Below are 22,462 nucleotides of genomic sequence, written 5' to 3' on the forward strand. Positions count from 1 at the left end.
CTGGTCTGCTGGGGGGGCACAGCTAGTGTGCCCTCCCCCCCAGCAGACCAGGCTTTTGTTGTGGACCCTGGGGTAGAGCAGCTGGGGTGCTGCCGGGTTGGTCCTGCAGGGACCTACCTGGCAGCCCAGCTGTTCTGTCCCAGGCTCGAGATTCAGCCGCTGTTGAAACTGATCAGTGGCTGATTCCAGGAAGCTGGGGGCAGAGCATTCTGCCTCCAGCTTCCTGTAGTCAGCCCCTGGTCAGTTTCAGCAGCAGCGGCTGAATCTGGAGCCAGTTCCGACTTACATACAAATTCAACTTAAGAACAAACCTATAGTCCCTATCTTGTACGTAACCCGGGGACTGCCTGTATATACACAAACTTTAGTAAACTATAGGGGGAATAGACTTGATGTACAAGTTGGTCAAATTTTCTAAAATCTGTTCCTTTTCTTTCTGAAGCTTATACCCCCTGATCAGCTTTACTGAAAATAAATATAAAACAAGATTCTGAAAGTGGTAAATTAGTTTCATTTACTCTTTTTACATATCAGAGAAATTTTGATCTACTTGCCTATGTCTAACACTGTCATAAAAGCCTTCTCTTTGCCCAACAGCTTATTTCTCCCCCTCTCCTCGCACCCCCCCATACTTTTTTTCTGGATTCTGTTTTCCATCTCACCTCATTTGTTTTTCGGCCTGGTCTACACTAGGATATTTGCCCACAGTTGTTAGCAGCCATGTTTTCTGGCAGAATGAAGACGATGGTTTAGAAGTGAAGTGTCACATCAGCTGTGACTAAGTTATGACATGCATCTGCCTCATCTTCACAAACTGTATGTTGTATGCTTAGCAAATATTGGTAAACACAACTGTTGACAACTTGTATTTAGACGTCCTAATGTTATGTTCTGCAGATTGGTCCTAAGTTGACCTTTGTGCTGTTCTAGCTATAGTCAAGAAATTTATGCAAAATAAATGGAAAACTATTTATCCAGCCAATATTAAAAGTGTCTAACATGGCTGACACTTGAAAAGAAAGTCCCACAATCCCTATAAGGAAAAAAAAGAAAATGTATGAAAAAATGTGGAGTTACTATTTAAATTTTGGTATCACGTGAAATGAGTTTCTCTCTTTTGCCAATGATACACCACTGGCCGCCAAAATATTAAATAATTTTGATTTCCTATATTTAGATCTTTACATAGTAAGATAGAATTTGCATATCTAAATGTGTCCTTTGTATATTTCTCTTTTCCTTTATGACTTTTTGTATAGAGTACTGTTTGGGATAATCAAAATTATTTCCAATTAAAAACATAATCAGTGAGGGCAGATCAATCAGCCAATGCCAATATAACTTTATTCCTTTATGCATGGGTGATCATGAGCCATAAAATGGCCTTGTGTAATTATGAAAAGCAGGGAGAATTTTAAAGAGAAGAGCACAGTTCTTCATTTACAAATTGGGATCCACATTCTGTAACCTTTATTCAATGGGAATTTTAGCTGTATAAAGAACACAAGATTTAACCCCGAGACCCTGTAAAACAGGTTTAATCTTGGACGCATACGCGTGATTTATTTTTATGGAAAATTTTCTTCTCCATATCACATATTACCCAAATTACTAATGTCCTCCTTTCCCTTTCTCCCTAACAAGATATACTTCTAATTTAGTCTTCTACAGATTTGGTGAAACCAATACAAATTTGCAAAATGTCTGGATGTCACTGAATCCACATTTTTTACACAATAGATTTTAGGCCAAAAAAAATCACCCTTTTCTAGTGAGAACATCCAATTACATGAACCGTTATGGAAAAGTTATATAGTATGTAACAAAAATTATATCCTTTCTATAATTTTATTGGAGGTATAAGAACTTATAAGAGAATCATATCCCTGCTGTAAAATATTACAGGGTGGTTCAACAAAGGGTATTGTAATGTTATAAATCTTAAGCAAAGTGTATATGTTTTACAGTCATTGCTATAGATATCTATTACATTTCTATAAAAACCTATAGGTGTATTCCCTGTTATTGAAATTCCACTGTGCTCTCTGAGTTTGGGAAAAGGCTTGAAATACGTAGAACTTGTAGTCATGTACCTTCTCCTAAGTGTCTGATTTTGGTCCTACTTATCCCATGTTGCTGCTGGGTTTCAGTACACTAGGCCCTGCACTCCAGGACATGAATATTCTTTCCAGTAATCCACCACACTCTATTCCTCTGAAATCTCTTTTCTGTATCCCCGTCTGCTAAATAATGTTGCCAACTCATTGCTGAAGTGTGGAAATCTCTATGCTAGTTCCTCCTTGCGGGCACTGTTCTGGTCTGAATTTTGTGTCATGCTGGCCAGTTGCGGCAGTGTGCTTTTTATCACTGTCTACACTAATTACTTACCATTATTTCCTATGCACACAAGGGAATAAGAAAGCCTGGTGTGTGAGAGACTTTCTGGAACCTGTAATACATGACTGTGGGAACGCTGTGACTCCATCCTTTCCAAGAGACAGCACAGTAACATATTGTTACAATTTGTGACATCACAATGTAAGATAAATACTTGTAGTCATTAGGAAAGCATTTTCCTGGGCCCTAGACAAAGAGGACAAACTACATTACTGTTTCTTTTTATGAACCTGACCAATATAAAGCCAGATCTGCCAAGATGGCAAAACCAGAAAACTTCCTTTAAATAGTTTTCCTATATAATTTTTTTTAAATGGCATAAACAGGTGCAAATAAGAAGATTTTCATTCAAGAGCATAAATAATTATTCACATTTTCAAAAAGCAACATGTGGTGCAGCAAAAGATAAATCTCATCTGTTGTCCTCCTCCCACACTATCTACATTAGCAGCAACAACAGCTATTTGTTTTTTTCTTGTAGCAGTCCAAGTGAAACAAGACTATGAAAAGAAATCTCAGCACATTTTAGATCATGTGCTTGATAAAGCTGTTTTCTTAGACAGACAAAGTGTGAAATTCTGTTCATGGTTCTTAGTCTAAGTAATTTGAGTAGGTCACCATTCAACATGTAGCACAGAATGGAACATTTACTGTAGTGTTACACAGAAAATATTTCCTCCTGTCCAACATTTTTCCCTTGATGAAGCAAGAAGATTAATAGGATTAAATGTCTCTCCATTTAGATCTGTTTATTTGGCATCATTACTCTGCTTCTTGTAGCTTGTCAAAATTGTGGTGTTTAAAATGGTTCTGCTTTTGCTATTTCACCTTTGATTAGCTTTTGACTTTCTCATCTTGAAGTGTATGGCCCTGTTTTGAAGGTACCTACAGACATTACACAAATGTTTAAATCTCATGCTGTGCATACTACCTTAGGGCCAATGGTTAAATACATACTCTACCTTTTTCCCCAACTCAAGACTGTTTCTTAACACAGATGCTCAACAAAGAGGCCGTTTTTCATGTTCTATTTTTTCTGCTAAATTTTTACTTCCTTTTCAGTCTGTATATTTTTGTGAAAATGTAATTTATTCTTGAGGGGGTGATAAAATACAATTGTTAACACACAAAATTAGTGTAGCATTCACATGCATTACAGAGGAGACAAGGCTGTTTTGTTGAATGCAAAAATGATTCTTCAATCAGGCTGATAGACACAAAACTCATAGTTTTGGCTGCTTCTTTAACTCACAATGGAGTGCCTACTGTCACCCCAGGAAGTTTTTTCTACCTACCCTGGATTAGGCAGCTGCAGCCAGCGGATTACCACAGAATTGGGAAACCTTGGTTCTATTCCTGATTACTGTGTACCCTTTGGCAAATTGACTGGACTCTCTACCTCCTTTTCCTCATCTTCTTTTCCTTATTCCATCCAGGCAATACCAATGTCAAACTATGACTTCTGTGGTCAATTGTACAAATAAAAGCATCATTCCTCTTCGTGTTGATTCCCTGTTATTCCTGCTGTATGGCAACCACAATATGTACCTTGTCTTCTTGGTAACCATAGCTTTTGGAAAAAGGCGTTCTTCCTCGTAAAATGAGGTTTACCGCCGTCGAAAAAACCACCATGTTCTTTCAATTTAATTTCGAAAGAACGTGGCATCAGTCTAAACACAGGGGAAATTTTTTTGAAAAAAGGCCACTTTAAAAAACAAACAAACCTGTAGTCTAGACACACCCTGAGGAAAATGGCATACACAGATGAAACAATGGGTAAAATATTCATATTCCTTCTTACTTTTAATTTTTCAACTAGTACGAAAATCAAACTGTTACTCCCTCACTTGAAGTAATAGAATGATTATAAAAATGAAACAAAATCCATCCCCTGTTGTCAGCCCCAGTTCTGGCAGTCATAGGTTTAAGAAGACTGAGGGTATGTCTACACTACAGCACTAATTCGAACTAACTTAGTTCGAATTAGTTAATTCAAACTAAACTAATTCGAATTAGTGCATCTAGACTTAAAAACTAGTTCAAATTAGCGTTTTGCTAATTCGAATTAGCGCGTCCACACCGATTGGACGCTGGGGCGTATTTAAGGGCAGCTGAAACCGGTTCCAGCAGGGTATCAGGTCAGTAGTTGCTTTGTGTGTCTGCTGTCTGAGGCTATCTGAGGCTCGTGCTTAAAGAGACCCCCTGGACAGCCGGTTCTCAGCTTTTCTGCTTGCTTGCCTATTTCGCTGAGGGACAGAAAAGCATTTTTCTCTGTGCCTGTCTGTGTCAGTGGTTCCCTTTGGGGATACCGTCGCAGTTGGCAACATGGAGCCAGAGCTCGCCCTGGGCTTTCTGGTGCAGTTTTTGGACTTGCTGCTGCAAGCCTCCTAGCAATGGATGGAGGCTGCCTGGCACCACCTGGTGCATGTCAGTCCCCTACCCCTCTGCCTGGCCTCCCTGGGGACTGTGGAGGAGCGGCAGCAGCGCCCAGACACCAGCGTGCCCCACCACATCTGGCGTCTGGACACCAGCAGCGACTGGTGGGACCGCATTGTCCTGGAGCGCTGGGGAGACAGACAGTGGACCCAGAACTTCAGGATGAAAAGGGACACCTTCCTGGAGCTCTGCAAGTGGCTCGCCCCTGCTCTGTGGTGATGGGACACTCGCATGAGGCCCGCCATCCCCCTCCAGAAGTGTGTGGCCATTGCCCTCTGGAAGCTCTCCATGCCGGACAGCTACTGATCCATTGGGAACCAGTTCGGCGTGGGGAGATCCACCGTCGGAGCAGTGCTCATGCAGGTACGACACTCACCGGCCACTGGGCCGGGGGGGAGGGCGGCTGCAAGGAGGGGATGAGCCGCCCCAGGGAAAACGTGGGGGAGGAGGCGAAAGTGCCCTGCACCGGAGGGTTTGGTCTGTCACAGCCGTACTACATGCCGCCCGGGGGGGTTGCTTCCGGGAGTGGGGCACGGGGCAGTGCCAGGGAACGATCACTCCCAGCCACCCGGGCGCCCCAGTGATTCGTGGTTTGCTGTGTCTCTCTGCAGGTGGTCAAGGCCATCAACCGGGTGCTGCTTCACAGGGTGGTCTGCCTCACTGAACCGGATGCCATCATCTTGGGGTTCGGCGCCCTCAGCTTCCCCAGCTGCGAGAGGGCCATTGACGAGACACACATCCCCATCCATGCTCTAGAACACCAGGCCTCCCAGTACGTCAACCTCAATGGGTACTTCTCCGTCCTCCTGCAGGCCGTGTGTGACCACCGGGGCCAGTTCACGGACATTAATGTGGGCTGGTCCGGCAAGGCACACGACGAACGGGTGTACTGGAACTCCTCCATGTTCCAGAGGCTGCAGACCGGGACCTTCTTCCCTGACTGCCACATCAGGGTCGGGGACGTGGACATGCCCTTTGCCTGGTGGGGGATGCGGCCTACCCCCTACAGCCCTGGCTCATGAAGCCGTACATGGGGCACCTCAACCCCTCCCACCAGGCCTTTAATGCCAGGCGGACCAGGGCCCGCATCGTGATCGAGGGGGCCTTTGGTCAACTGAAAGCCAGATTTAGGTGCCTCTTCACCCGCCTCGACCTCGCCAAGCACAATATCCCTTCCGTGGTGGCAGCATGTTGCGTGCTGCACAATTTGTGTGAGCGAAAGGGGGAGGCTTTCCGGACAGCCTGGATGGCTGAGGCTGAGAGCATGGCTGGCCACTACATCAGCCCCACACCCCCGGATCCGGGAAGCCCTGCGGGAGAGCTTCCTGGTGGAGGAGGAGGACTGAACTCTCCCTGCATGCCCCACTGGGGCCTTCTTCTACCCTCCCCCACATTCCCCTTTCCCCTCCCTAACCCCCCTTCCTAATGTCAAATAAAGACACCTGTTTTGACAACCAAAATCTCTTTTTATTTTACATAACTGGGGTGGGGGGAGGAAGGAATGAAGATGGGAGAGGGGAGGGGAAACCTGGGAGGAGAGAGCTGGAAAGGGGAGGAAGGGGAGGAAGGGAAGGGAAGGGAAAGGAAAGCTCAGGCTCGGGGGTCCTGCTGGCTCTCCCATCTCGCAGCACTGCGGGGGCGGGGGCGTCGGGGGGAGTGGGTGTGGAGGGTGAGGAAGGAGGGACAGGGGGTACAGAGTAAGTGGGAGGAGGAGCAGGGGTGGGAGGAGGAGCGAGAGCTGGGACAGCCACAGGGGTCAGTGCAGGAGGAGGCAGGAACCTGTCCACCAGAGTCTGGAGGTGGCCTCTGAGTTCATGGCCCTGCTTCTCCAGTGCCTCCAAACTCCGCTGCCGCAGCAGCAGGTCCTCCTGGACACAGTGGTCCTGGGTGCAGAGCTGGTGCTCCAGGAGCCACAGGTGCCACCGCTGGTACTCCTCCTGGTTCCTGGCATGCCTGCTGGCCCAGGTGCGGGTGGCTGTTGCAGGCGGAGTGGTGTGCCCTGCAGTCCCAGGTGCTGCGGCTGTGGTGAAACAAGAGCAGTGGTCAATTCTCCCTGGGGAAAAGGGTGGGTGAAACCCAGCCCCCCTCTGCAATGCCAGATCCCCTGCATGACACCCAGATGCTGCTCCATGGTGGGCAAGACCCAGGCGCATGGTCTCTGGGCTCCCTCTCCCCCCACCTCTCCATACACATAAGGGGAGCATGATGGTACTCACATGTGGAGCCCTCCTCGGCCTCAGACGACACAGCCAATGTGCTCTGTGGGATGCATTGGGGGTCCTGGGTCCTGGGCAGGCTCCCTGCAGGCTCCTGGCTCTCGGCATTCTCCTCCTCCTCTGTGTCCGGGACGGGTTCCTCTGACCCGGGGTCGATCACCACCCGGGGGGCATGGATGGCGTGAGCCCCCAGGATGTGGTCCAGGGCCTCAAAGTGGGGGCAGGTCTCCAGGTCAGCCCCTGGCTGGCAGGCCTTGGAGTAGGACTGCCGCAGGTCCTTAATTTTGCAGCGGATCTGCTCTCGGGTCTGCCTGTGGCCTCTGGAGGCAAGGCTGTCAGCCATGCAGCTGTATACGGCCACGTTCCTGTGGCCAGTGCGGAGATCATGGATGTTGAAGGCCTCCCCACAAACCTCGATGAGGTCCACGATCTCCGCACTAGACCAGGAGGGTGCCCGCCTCTTGCGGACCCGGGCAGACTCCTGGGAGCCGCCAGCCTGGTCCCGGGAAGAGGCGGATGACTGGGTGGCAGCGGGTGGCTGGCTCATCCCGTGCCAGGTGCAGGGTCTGCTGGCTGGGTGCTGGCAGGCTTGCAACTGGCATGGGCACGGTAGCCAGACCGTGCCCCTTTAAGGGCTCCGGGGCCGGGAGGGGGACAGAAGAGTTTTCCTGGTTTGGCCCAGAGTGGCCACCAGGGCAAGCTGGGAAGGGCTAGCTTCCCACTAGTTCGAATTAAGTGGCTACACAGCCCTTAATTCGAACTACTTAATTCGAACTAGGCGTTAGTCCTCGTAGAATGAGGTTTACCTAGTTCGAATTAAGCGCTCCGCTAGTTCGAATTAAGTTCAAACTAGCGGTTTGTATGTTTAGCGACTATTAAAGTTAATTCAAACTAACAGCTGTTAATTTGAATTAACTTTGTTGTGTAGACATATCCTGAGGGACTAGGGTTGTATCCCTTAATCATATTTGTTTCTGGAAAGAATTCACATTTAGTCCTAGTTGCAATAATTTTATTGGCAATATTAGATTTTTTTATATTTAAAGTCAAGACCAGGAGTGGTCAATCAGAGAACCACGGCCAAATCCAGACTGCCACTCATTTTTGACCAGACAAAATCTTTGTATTTACTTATAGGTCAGACTTTCTTGGTCTGGCACCCTCAGGACCTGACCCTTTCTGAAAAAGAGAATTTGCTGGATCAGAGGAGGTCCCCTGCCAGTGGCCTCCCAGGATATTCCCCCTCCCTGAAGTTGGCTCCGCTCCAGCCCCAGTGCCACTGGGCTCCAGATTGCAGACCTTGGGCTCCGGCCTACTGGGGCTCCCTGAGAACAAAGCTCCCCAGCTGTCTGTCCAGGGATCCCCAGGGACAAAGCTTATCTGCTGCCACAATTCTACCACATTCCGCTGGGGTTCTCAGAACGGGGCTTGCTGGCTACCCTGATTTTGCCACTGGCTGCCCCACTGCTGCCACACCCAGATAAGGCTCCTCAGGAATGGGGCTTGCTGGACCCTCTGCTGGCACATCTGCCTGGGACTCCCCAGGGATGAGGCTCCCAACTGTTTCACACTACTGGGCACCGGAGCTCTTTGGTCCAGTAACATCCATAGTCTTCAGGATCATGGATGTTGGTGGGCCAGAGAGTCCCAGATTTTGGAGGTTCATCATGTATTATCATCAAGGCTCGACAAATAATACAATCTACTCGCTCATGGCGATTAGATTGTAACCCGGAAGAGCCGGGCTGGGGTGATCTGCGCATGCGCAGATCGCCAGACAGCGCGGCTGGCGAGCGGGGCTCGCTGTGGTTAGGGCGAGCCCTGATTATCATTGTTATTGTGGAATGAAAAAATGTTTCTTTGGAGTTTGGACTTCAACTGTATTTTGACCAAGAAATGTGTACCCTAATAAAAAATGATTGACTACCCCTGCTGTAGACTCTGGTATTCAAAACAGATTTTACCAAGCGATCCTCTGGAATAAAGCCTTGAAAGTAGGAATAAGAGATCCTCCGGAATAGGGCTTTATTCTGGAGGATCACGCCAGTCTGGACACTTTTCTCCGGCTTATCTACAAGCCGGAAAAAAGCGGCGGCCATGAAAATGCAAATGCCGCGGGGGATATTTAAATCCCCCGCGCATTTGCCTCTTCCCAAGTGCTACATTAGCATGCCTATTACGGAATAGGTGTCCAGTGTAGACGTAGCCTATATGTGCACCTACAAAAAATTGATTTAAATCATTATGGGACCGCAAGCCTTTGTCAATTTTTTGGTCACATCTGAGTTTTCATCTGTGTGACTGAAGACTGGAGTAGCTTTTGTGATTAGTGATTCTACATTATGAAATGGTGTTTACAGCCTTTGCATAGTTTAAAGGTTTTGAAAGTCATGATTAATTCTGTTACTGTAAAGTGATTTTGCTTGGTCTGAGGATGAATTTAACCTTTCAATTATATGTTTATCTCTGCATAGGAGATTTTCGTATTTCTGTTTTTTCTTGTGTGTCTTCATATACAATAACCATATCAGGCTCAGCCGTAAGCTACCTCTTTGTCCAGTTTTAGATTCACCTTCAAAGGATTTTTTTGTGATAATAAACTTTTAATTCTAGTTGTTTAATAAACTTTTTATCTAATCTGGCAACCACCCCATGTTCATATTCATAATAACTCACAAATTATTAGAGGAATTTAATACTGGGAACATGTTAGCAGAAGAAATTTCAAGACTTTGAAATAAGGCTACAAGGGCCGGAGTAAATAACACCACCAAACCATTATTATATAATATTCATTGTGAAGTATATATAATTAAAATTTTGTATACCCAATAGCCTTTAGTGAATTAATTCATTGTGTGTTACTCTGTTTTAAAAGAACCCCTTTAGAGAAATGAAGTGAAGACTTGAAAGTGGTGCAAGTAAGAGAGGGTAAAATATACAGAGTGAAGCAGCAGTTAAGAGTTTAAAGGTAATGACATCATTTCTTCTAGAAAAGATGCTTCAGGCATTAGACTATGACCATATTGACAGTGACACTTACAGTTCTGATGGTGAAAACTTTGTACCAACAAATGACATTTCAGTGCCACCACCTCAAAATGAGGAGGACATTAATCTAGACATAGAGATGTCAACAGTAGTGATAGATGCAGAACCTATTCTAGAGTTAGAGACTGCAGGAGAAAATGAGGCTCTCTAGGAGATGCTATGCAGCACGAGCAAGAACTTAAGACACAGTATAACAATAGTGTAACAACAGTGGCATCAGAAGCATCAGGTTGGAGCATCAGTAGAGGTTGGAGGAAGTTGAAAGATCGAATACCTGTACATGAAACCTCAGTATTGCACAAAGATAATGATGTTACATGGACATCAGCTAGGATAGCAACACTAGCTGATAGTTTAATTGGCTTTGTTTGGTTCCAGTCAACGTATTGATGACCCTACAAATGGAAACTATCTTGGTATACCTGAGCTTCTTAGCATGTCTGAACCACTTTTATCAAGCCATGTTAAGTGTGTTCATGAATCACAAGAAATAGGAAAATGCATGCAAGTCCATTATCTGTCTGTGAGAATACAAAATGAGTTTATTGAGCTGTGTGGGACATTTGTGCAAACAATTCTTGAAGAGATATGACATGCAAAGTACTTTTCAATTATTATTGCTGCAACTACAGACTGTTCTCATATGACTGTTTGATATCTTAAAATTGTAGGAAGTTCAAAGGTTTCAGTTGAAGAATGATTCATTTTGTTCAATAATCTCATGAAAAAACTAGAAAAGAAATTGCCACTCATGTATTAGAAATACTAGAAGACTTCACATTACATTTTCAAGTCTGCATTTGCCAAGTCTATGAGAATGGATCCAATATGTTTGGGAACTTCAACAGAGTACAAGCAGTTCTTGATCAAAATCCAAACTGTATTTTCTCCAGTTGTGGCAACCACACACTAAATCTTGTCGGTGCTGATTCTGCTGCATCCTGCAAGGAAGTAATCACTTAGGGTATGTCTACACTACCACCCTAGTTCGAACTAGGGTGGTAATGTAGGCAACCGGAGTTGCAAATGAAGCCTGGGATTTGAATTTCCCGGGCTTCATTTGCATAAAGCCGGGTGCTGCCATTTTTAAATGTCGGCTAGTGCGGACTCCGTGCCGCGCGGCTACATGCGGCACAGACTAGGTAGTTCAGACTAGGCTTCCTAGGCTTCCTACGAGGAGTAACGGTAGTTCGGACTAGGAAGCCTAGTCCGAACTACCTAGTCCGTGCCGCGTGTAGCTGTGTGGCATGGAGTCCGCACTAGCGGACATTTAAAAATGGCGGCACCCGGCTTTATGCAAATGAAGCCCGGGAAATTCAAATCCTGGGCTTCATTTTCAACTCCGGTTGCCTACATTATCACCCTAGTTTGAACTAGGGTGGTAGTGTAGACATACCCATACTTAGGAAGCAATCACATACTTTGGAACAATCCAGCAATTGTACAACCTCTTCAGTAGCAGGCCTCGAAAGTGGGAAATTCTGAAGCAGCATCTGCCTGTTTCTCTTCATGGCATGTTGACAATGAGATGGTCAGTGTAAATTGATGGCATTAAACCAGTTGCACACCATTTGGACTCTGCGAGAAAGGCTTTAAGTGAACTTGAAACTCTTACTCTCAAAGTACAGGCTCATGCTGAGCTTAAGTTAATTCAGAAGTATACAGCCAAATTTGAATGCATTTTAATGTCATCCATGTGGATAAAGATGCTAAAAATTATCCATGAAACTAATCTTGTAATTAAAGCACACACTGCTATATTAGATGTTGAGAGGAATAATATTGACCAACTTCTTAAAGATATTCAAAAGATCCACAATAAATGGGACGAAATCCTTTCTGAGTCCAAATCATAGCACAGTGTATTGATATTTCATCTGAGTTTTCTACCAATCACAGCCTAACATCTCAATCTGATGCAGAAAGGCACTACTGAGTCAATTTTTTTTTGTTATTATTGACTCCATCAAATTTGGTCTTACATGTCAATTTGAGTGACTGTGACAAATTTGTACTCTTTTTTGGGTTCCTTTGGAAGTTCAGAGAACTAAGTGATGAAGATCTATATTCAGCGACTGAATAGTTTCAACAAAGGTACAACAACAAAATTTCAAGCAATCTCCATGACAAGATAGTTTTCCTGAAATGTATACATTCTACCAACTTTAAATGGGACTACACGCCAAAAGAACTGCTTCAAGAAATATTCAACTGTATTTCCTAATATCACAATTGCATTACGTATTTTTGTCACTCTCCCTGCATCATGTGAATGTCCATTCAACATGTTAAAACAAGTAAAGAATTATCATCGTCCTACAATGGGACAAGAGCATTTGAATGGGCTCACAACGCTTGACATTAACAGTGATGTTGCAAGTAAATTAGATTTTTCTTCAATTATAAACAAGTTTGCATACAACAAAGCCAGAAAAGCATTCCTAATAGGAAGAGTTTTGCTTGCAGTGGAAACACAAAATTAAAGTTACATTTTTAATATACATGCTATTGGTATAATGACTTAATTGTTAATAAATAAATATCTCAAGTATTCATTTTTATATATTATTTTTGTTTCAGTATGATCCTGTGGATGAGAAGTTAGATACGTCGGTGGCCTGTGGCTAGGCTGGGGCCTCTAAACTCAAAGTGGTCCGGGCCTCTTATTCTCTGAGAGGGCCTGGCAACAGTCCATATTGGCCACAGCATATATTATTTAATCACAATTCACATTTTCCTGCAACTGTTGGCAGATGTGTAGCACCTTGTGTACTTCTCTATTTTCCAGACAATGTATTTTAGAATATTGAAAAAGACAATGTTAACTTAAGCAGCTTGACATTGTACAGGTAATTTGATAGTAATGGAACATATCATTACTTTTTGCTTATCAAGAAAAATGACAAATTCCATTGAATTTGACCTCTTGCTGGGATTTTAAATAAACTAAAAATGTCTATAAATATAAAAACAATTCTGTATTTACAGTCACAGGAAGGGAATCTACTAAGAAAAGTATTAATCAAGTAGACACACAATTCTTGGGAAGAGAAAAAATAAAATTGGTTGGGTCCAAAATGACCATAGTCTGTAATAAAAATAAAATGACATTTTATATAGATAAAAATATGGATCTGACACATTGCTGGCAAAATACTGAATGTCCATAAAATATGAGAAGTGGTGTACATTTGTGCTTTAAATAAGGAATAATAAAGCCTGCAGAGTCAGTATTTTATAGTGCAATTTGATATATCAGCAAAGTACATTGCTCACAGTAGCCTCAATTTAGGAAAAACGTTTCCCATTTCACAGAGGGAGAAAGCAGGGGAGTTTTCTTTTTTTAATTATCATCATCATTAAGAGTGACATGAAAAATAAAGAAGCACAATAAAATCCCATATGATTCACTCATCACATACTTGTGGGAGAAACAAAAATTGCAAAAACATTTTAAACACACAAAACAATAAATCAAAGCAATGTAATTTTATGCATGTCAGGAATTTATCAAACGTGGTCACAAGAATACACACAAGAGGCTAATGTATATTTTAAGTTTCCAGGTTAGCAGCATTTCTGAAGGCTAATTAATCACTCTGCCCGGGGGAAGAATTAGGTGTTTAATAATCTTAGAAATCTCTAACTATACAGTGTCTGTGGGGCACAAAGATACTGATAATGTCTAAGGAGTCAAAAGTCTCTCCAGGTTTCAAGTTTAAATAAATAATTCTAGACAGTGATTGTAGAAAAAAAGAGCTGAATTGTTACCTAGAATTATATTATTGTAATTAGCTAATCTTATAGCAATATCAAAAGTCTTTCAAGAAGTATTTGTCTGGAATAGTTTTTCCTCTCTAATTAAGGATAAATGTTTTAAAAATGACAGTAGAGCAAAAATGCTTTTCATGTACCTTGCCAACTTTTGAAACTTTCATTTCCATTGATAGTTATTTGTCTTTCATTATTCATTATTGCAAAAGTAGAAATTTGGTATCTCTGTGAAGATGTGGAATTTAGTAAGCACTCATGATTTCCCTTCTGCATTTGAAGTATAAATCCAGCTCTTTCGCATGCTACTGGATCTGACAACTCACGAATTGTTAAGTTACAATACTACAACCCTAAAGTTTTGTGAGCTATAGATAATAAATAATCAAATACTTTCAAACATCTATAGGGAACTCAAATGCCTATCATGAAAATGTTATATTTGGTGTAAAAAATCCAGCATCTTTAGATTAGTCTGATTGAAACAGACTTACTCATACTACATTTTGTCACAATTAGACAAAAGAAGATCATTAGAGCAGATTTTTTTAAAAAAATGAAGAAGTCTCAGGCTATGTCTAGACTATGGGGTTCTTCTGGGATACCAAAGGTACCTCAGAAAAATTCCTCCGCGTCTAGGGTACGCGTTTGCTCTTCCGACATTTTTTTGCGAAAGAGCAGATATGATGGGTTAAGGGCATCCAGAGGATTGGTTGATGCCCTTAACCCAACATAATTTGACTAGAGTGGGTCTGAGGATGAGAGCCTTGGGGTTTAGAAGGGGGCTCTGGCTTGGAGGGGGTCAGGGCTGAGGCAGGAGGGGCTTACCTTGAGCAGCTCCCAGTCAGCGATACAGTGGGAATGCTAAGGCAGCCTTCCAATCTCTCCTGGCACCACAGACCATGCTTTGCCCCAAAAGCAGCCAGCAGCAGGTTCCCAGCCAGCAGGAATGCAGAACTAGTGCTCGGGGCAGGATCAGTGTGTGACGCCCTGTGAGCTCTCCTACCTGTCCCCCCATCCTTCCACCTGCTGCCAGCTGCTACTAGGGCACAATACAGTTTGCAGTGCCAGGACAAGCAGGTAGCCTGTCTTAGCATCCCCACTGGTTGCTTGATTACCCCTGCAGCAATGAGACCCAGTGCCTGACATTCCATGACCCAATACTGGGTAGCAACCCGTATTTTGAAAACCACTAATAAAAAGCATGCCTTTTTTTCCAGTCTGAATTTGTATAACTTCAACTTCCAGCTGTTGAATCATGTTATACCTTTCTCTGCTAGATTGAAGAGCCAATTATTAAATATTTTCTCCTCCTGTAGGCAGTTACAGACCATCATCAGGTTCACCTTTAACCTTCTCTTTGTTAAGCTAAATACATAAATACATTTAGCTCCTTGAGTCTATTGCTATAATGCATGTTTTCTAATCCTTTAATCATTCTCTTGGAATGTCTCTGAACCTAGTCCAATTTATCAATGTCCTTTTTGAATTGTGGACACCAGAGGGAGGCCACATTCCACCACTGATCACATCAGTGCCAAATACAGAGGTAATACAGACCTCTCTGCTCCTACACTAGATTCCCCTGTTAGCCACAGAATTGCCCTGGGAGCTTCTGGTCCACTGATTACCCACCATGACTCCAAAATCAGTTTCAGAATTTCTGCTTCCCAGGATAGAATCCCACATTGAATTTGACTTGCCTACATTTTTTATTCCCAGATATATACCTTTACATTTAGCCACATCAAAACACATATTATTTGCATGCACTCAGCTTACCAGTGATCCAGTGTTCTCTGTCAGTGACTTGACCTCTTCATTATTTATCATGCCCCCATTTTTGTGTCATCTGCAAACTTCATCAGTGACAATTTTATGTTTTCTTCCAGATCATTAATAACATTGTAAAATAGCCTAGAGCTGTGGCTCTCAACTGGCGGTCCATGGACCACTGGTGGTCCATGGTGACTTTTTCGGTGGTCCACAGGAACATGCCTAAAGGCATGGGCAGGCACCAAAAATCTGAGAGTAAGAAATAGATTTCAAACAAAATGTTTGCTGTCTGTTCTTTATCATGTCTCAATAAGGAGGTGGTCCACGAACATTTTTTGATTGGCCTGGTGGTCCGTGGACTGAAATGAGTTGAGAACCACTGGCCTATAGCCAAGAACCAATACCTATTGAACCCCACTGAAAACCCACCTGTTTTAAATAAGCACTTAAACATGCCATTAACCATGTTTAAGTTCCACATGTTTAAATACTTAAATGGGATCATAATTATAAACTTACTGCAGTTTTGTACATAAAATTGATATCTTTGTATGCTATCAGTCACCAGTCATATTTGTAATTAGTCAGTTGAGTGAAAAATGCTCAGCATTGCCTAACTAAACATTCAAAAATAATAGGTAAAACCCCAGAAACACGAGATAGGTCCAATAATCATAAGATATTAGAAAACAATACAAATTCAGGGCTCTTTAATTTATCATTTAGGTTTTGAGCATCTAGAAACCATACTGTCATGCTTTCCTCCACAACCATGAAAGTTAGAAATTTTCAGTTAAAAAACAAATATGATGAGATTCTCAAGTACTCTCAGGATTTCAGATACTGGGGCTTTAAGAACTCCACCAAATACCATTGATCTCATGATAAAATCACAACAGCACTACTATTTAAAGCACCCTGTGATCCCTGGCCTCTTGCTTGCACATAAGTTACATCGATTGATTTGATTAGCTAAGGAAAACACTAGTTTAGCTGAATTCTGTGCCAGGACCAGACCCAGGAGTATTAGACCTATTATAAGGACACTGGTGTGAACAAGAGAGGTACTCACACTTAGGGGAAGGTGGTTTGTCCTTGTGATGTTTTTATTAGCACAGTTAGCAAAGTCATAAACAGTCCAACCCAGCAAAGAAGGTAGAGATAGTATTAGAATGAGCATCTCGGCATCCATATACTCTCCCTCCCCCAATCTTTCAGGTTTGTCCTGAAGTGTTGCTCATTGTTCTCTCCAACATCATCATCCCCAGAGTTCACCATCCTGGCATCTCCCAAAGCTTTTATAATATGTTACACTCATTCCCGCAGGGCCTACTGCATATTCAGCAAGGGTGTCAGCCCCTTTTCCTTATTTGTATTTTCTCTCCCTACTAACTTAAAATAGCTAAAGCTGACTGACATTTTGTGACTACCTGTCAGCAGGTTGATTTATTATAACATTCTTATTGTAATTATTATAGAATTCTAATTATGACCTAAGGTTACTCGTAGTTAGCTGCTTATGTTTAGCCTTTCTGGGCCTTATGCCTTGATTGGTTTAGCAAAGCTATTTTCTTACAGGCTTTGAGACTTGTAGGCTCACTGGGTTACTGCCTTAACTTATACAGGCAGTCCCCGGGTTACGTACAAGATAGGGACTGTAGGTTTGTTCTTAAGTTGAATTTGTATGTAAGTCGGAACTGGTACATATTGTAGGGGAAACTCTAGCCAAACATTTCTCCAGAGCTCAGTTTTATTCTCCCACACCTCACTTCCCTCAGTCCTTTATTCTCAAGCTGAGGTGTCTGCTGAGAAAAGCCGCTCCGCGTCTCCCTGGTCTGCTGGGGGGGGGCGCTAGCTTTGTGTCTCCATGGTCTGCTGGGGGGAAGCAGCTAGTGCGGGGTTGCTTCACCCCATTTGTAAGTAGGGATCCGATGTAAGTCGGATCCATGTAACCCGGGGACTGCCTGTACTTATGCCTTATTTTCCTATCACTTTATATTACATCTGGGTTATATCCCGTTGTCCTTATTCAAACAAACCACTCGGTACTTATTCAGGAAAATCTTGTATTTGCACGAGTGGAAGTTTTGCCACAGTAATAACAGCAGGATATTTTGTCCTGTCTGAAATGATAATATATTGTCACTCTTGTATCAGAGTTAAAATATAATGGTACTGCTGCTGGCAAAGTCAGCTGTTCAACATTTGTGCAGCAAATGGTCTGTTGCATTTTAACTGTAATTAAATTTCCTGCCTACTGAAAGCCAGACATTTTTATCTCTAAAAACAGTATGCAGTGTAATAGAAAAGGGCAACATGTTCTTGTTATCAAATAGAAAGTCAGTTGGCTATCAACAAGCTAAATATTAGGAAGCTACTAATTCGCTTATTTATCATGAAATTCACAATCCGGAATGTTTAAAAAGCTAAATGTCTGTATTGGCAACAGAAGGGCTAACATTTCTGCTATTTTCAGTGGAATCATAACTGAGTTTGTATTCTTAAACAATTTCATTTGTGAAAATCCATGTCTGAGTATCTTTTAAGCAAGACCTTAAGAAATGAATGATAAAGGAAAAAGCAAATGAATTTCCAGAGAAGCATAATAATAGGCTCATTTTAGTCATGTATTCTGTTTATGCAGATATGTTATATAGAACAATGTCACAGGGTCTAGACCTCAAGTTCAGAAAATATACCACTATATCGGAAGAATGATTAATGCAAGATGCCTATTAAAACACATAAGTTAACAATAGCTTAACATGTGAACAGAAGGGCTGTGTCTAGACTACATGCCTCTGTCGGCAGAGGCATGTAGATTAGACAGATCAGCAAAGGCAAATGAAGCCGTGATTTAAATGATTGTGGCTTCATTTACATTTACATGGCTGCCGCGCTGAGCCGACAAACAGCTGATCAGCTGTTTGTCGGCTCGCCGCTAGTCTGGATGTTCCCCCGTCGACATCAAAGCCCTTTGTCGGCAGCCCCGTTATTCCTCGTTTTTAAATAAGCTGTTTGTCGGCTCAGCGTGGCAGCCATGTAAATGTAAATGAAGCCGCAATCATTTAAATCGCGGCTTCATTTACCTTTGCTGAACAAACAAATCTACATGCCTCTGCCGACAGAGGCATGTAGTGTAGACGTACCCAAGTAGTCAGATAGGTAAGGCCCATGTTTGGTAGTTATTTGAAAATCTTTTTAAATCTTGTAACTGTTACCTTTGCATAGACTCTAAGGTGCTGATACCTACAAACTCTTAAGCCCAGGAGCAGTGCCTGGAATCAATGGGTCCACTCACATATTTAAAATTAAGTGTGTACATATTTTACATGGTAAGGGCCTTAGAGAGTATGTAAATCACATTTGCCTAACACTTTATAGTTGAAAAAAAGCTAATATGACTATTTTATAAGGATTTCTCATATACCTTTGCTTCTGAGAAGCTACATTACAATACTGTTGGATACAAAACTGTTCTGTCAACGGACTTAAGGACTCGTCATCATCTTTATGGTTGTAGCTACTCAAAATAAAAGCCTAATAAGTATTTATGAAGTAAACCTTCCTCTCCCCAAACAGCACAAGTAAAATTAAACAATCCTCTCAAGAAAAGCAATGCCATCACACATATCTTAGTAGTACTCTTTAGGCTCTGTGAATCTTTTCAAGTGTGCAACGAACAGATGGAGATTGTTACAGGCTTTTCAAACTAGTGTTTGTTGCAAACTTCCATGCAATCTGTCATGATTTTTGTATTCCCAGTGACTTTTTAAGTACTTGAAAGGGGACCAAAATTATAAATGATGCTTACCAACCCATGTCTACCTAATTCACGAGCAGACATTCATTTTCAATATCACAAAGATGTTTAGAAATGTGAAAAAATATGATCCTTTCTAATGAATTAATTTATTTTTGAAGACTGAGTTCTATGGGGTGAGTGTTATTGTAAAAACATGGCTTTACTTGTAGGCACAAGCCATATTGTTCTTCCAATTAATGATGAGACATGTTGAACGCAGCTATAGAATAATATGTAAAACTACAAACCTAGTTCCCTGCTGTTTAATCAAAGAGAATACTCTTTGCATCAGCTGAGATGTGCATTAGTTCCAAATTATCCAAGACAGGGAGCAAGAATTGTTGTGACCTTATTACCAATGTATCCTTTTGGCTCTACTAATTTTTCATACAGGGTTAGACTTATTTCCCATTCATGTTTCAATGCAGGTGTGTGGTTCATGTTTTGTTCTTCTCTTTGGTCATAGCAACAAGAAAGAAAGAAATCAAAATTCTTTCTCCTTAACAATTCACGTTAGCACATCATAGGTACATCTACACAGCAATGTTATTTTGAAATTACTAACATTATTTTGAAATAACTTAGTCCGTATCTACACGGCAGGCAGTTATTTCAAAATAATGTCGAAATATTGTCAAGCTGAGGACTTCTTACTCCAACTCCTGTAACCCTCATTGTATGAGGAGTAAGAGAAGTCAAAGGAAATACGCTGTATTTTGAAATAAGTGCTGTGTAGACACTCCCAATTTTGAAATAAGCTATTTCAAAATAAACTATGCAATTGATAAAGCTTAATTTGCATAGCTTATTCAAGTTAAGCCCTGCTGTGTAGACACACCCCATGTGAAATTCTTCAAGCCCTAAAAAATTGATTTAAAAAGCTAACATCTTCGATAAATAATGTTTGCTTGATATTTTGTAATATGCAAAGTTGGCACTAAATAAAAGTCCCAGAAGAAATGTCAGTTTTGCAGAATCTTTCCTATGGTGAAGCAAAATGCAGGACAATGTAGCACTTTAAAGACTAACAAGATGGTTTATTAGATGATGAGCTTTCGTGGGCCAGACCCACTTCCTCAGATCAAATAGTGGAAGAAAGTAGTCACAACCATATATACCAAAGGATACAATTAAAAAAAATGAACAAATATGAAAAGGACAAATCACATTGCAGAACAGAAGGGGGATACGGGGGGGTGGGAAGGGGGAGGAAGGAAGGTAAGTGTCTGTGAATTGCTGATATTAAAGGTAGGGAGAGTGGGATGTTTGTGAGTTAATGGTATTACAGGTGATAATTGGGGAAACTGTCTTGGTAATGGGTGAGAAAGTTCAAAGACTTGTTAAGTCTTTGTTGGCAAGTGTCGAATTTTAACATGAATGACAGTTCAGAGGATTCCCTTTCAAGTGCAGATGTAAAAGGTCTTTGTAGCAGAATGCAGGTGGCTAAGTCATTTAGAGAGTGTCCTTTCTGGTTAAAGTGGCAAGAAACTGTTTTCTCTTTGTGATCTTGTCTGATATCTGTTTTGTGGGCATTAATCCTTTGGCGAAGTGTCTGAGATGTTTGTCCAATGTACATAGCAGACGGACACTTTCGGCACATGATAGCGTAGATTATATTTCTGGATGCGCAGGAATATGTGTTCTTGATCTTATAACTCACTTGGTTAGGTCCAATAATGGTATCAGCAGAATGAATATGTGGACAAAGCTGGCAACGGGGTTTGTTGCAAGGGAAGGTACCAGGGTTGGTATTAGTGTGGTATGTCCTGTGGTGGTTGGTAAGAATCATCTTGAGGTTAGGTGGTTGTCTATAGGAGACTATGGGTCTGTCTCCCAGAGCCTCTTTGAGTATGGTATCCTGTTCCAATATAGGCTGTAGTTTATTGATAATGTGTTGGACAGGTTTAAGTTGGGGGTTGTAGGTGATGACAAGTGGTGTTCTATTGTTGGTTTTCTTGGGTCTGTCTTGAAGTAGATGGTTTCTAGGTACTTTGTCCACATATTCATTCTGCTGATACCATTATTGGACCTAACCAAGTGAGTTATAAGATCAAGAACACATATTCCTGTGCATCCAGAAATATAATCTACGCTATTATATATACGCTGTAATTTATATATAACATGTCTTGTAGCATGTTACAATTTAAATATTACAACATGTTACAATATGGCTACGTCTACACTGGCCCCTTTTCCGGAAGGGGCATGTAAATTTCACTAGTCGTCGTAGGGAAATCCGCGGGGGATTTAAATATCCCCCGCGGCATTTAAATAAAAATGTCCGCCGCTTTTTAAATAAAAATGTCCGCAAAGTAGGAATAAGAGCCTCCGGAAAAGGGCACTTTTTCCGGAGGATCGGGGCCAGTCTAGACGCTCTTTTCCGGCGTTTTTAAAAGCCGGAAAAAAGCGGCGGACATTTTTATTTAAATGCCGCGGGGGATATTTAAATCCCCCGCGGATTTCCCTACGACGACTAGTGAAATTTACATGCCCCTTCCGGAAAAGGGGCCAGTGTAGATGTAGCCTATGTGTGTGTATTACTTTTTCATGGCAATAGGATAAGTATTTTTATTTACTTGAACAAATAAAAGACAAAAATAGATCTATCCAAAGGCTTTAATAGACATCTACAACCTAAAGCCTTAATCAACCAATCATCATCCATTAAAATTATATAATAGCACCTGCCCAGCAAAAAAAAAAAAAAAGCAATCTCTCTGCAACAACAGAGCAGCCTGTCAACTACAACATGCCCATCTCAGTGGCCCATCCTACAAAAGTACTCACTGGCTGTTGTGTATCAGCAAGAAAATGTATGTACTTAAGTATATAGAGTCCTTTGATATAAATTATGTGACAAGTCAGCACACAAGGAAAGCATGTTATTTTCCAATTCATTCGTTACCATGCAGAATTAACTGGTCATGTGCAAAGTAATATTTACCTGTTATTTCCTCCAATTTAGAGCAAATATATTTAGAATGTAGACTATATTGTAAAACCACAA

Source organism: Pelodiscus sinensis, chromosome 1 (genome assembly GCF_052426305.1).
Source record: "Pelodiscus sinensis isolate ZL-2025 chromosome 1, ASM5242630v1, whole genome shotgun sequence".
NCBI classification, from domain to species: domain Eukaryota; kingdom Metazoa; phylum Chordata; order Testudines; family Trionychidae; genus Pelodiscus; species Pelodiscus sinensis.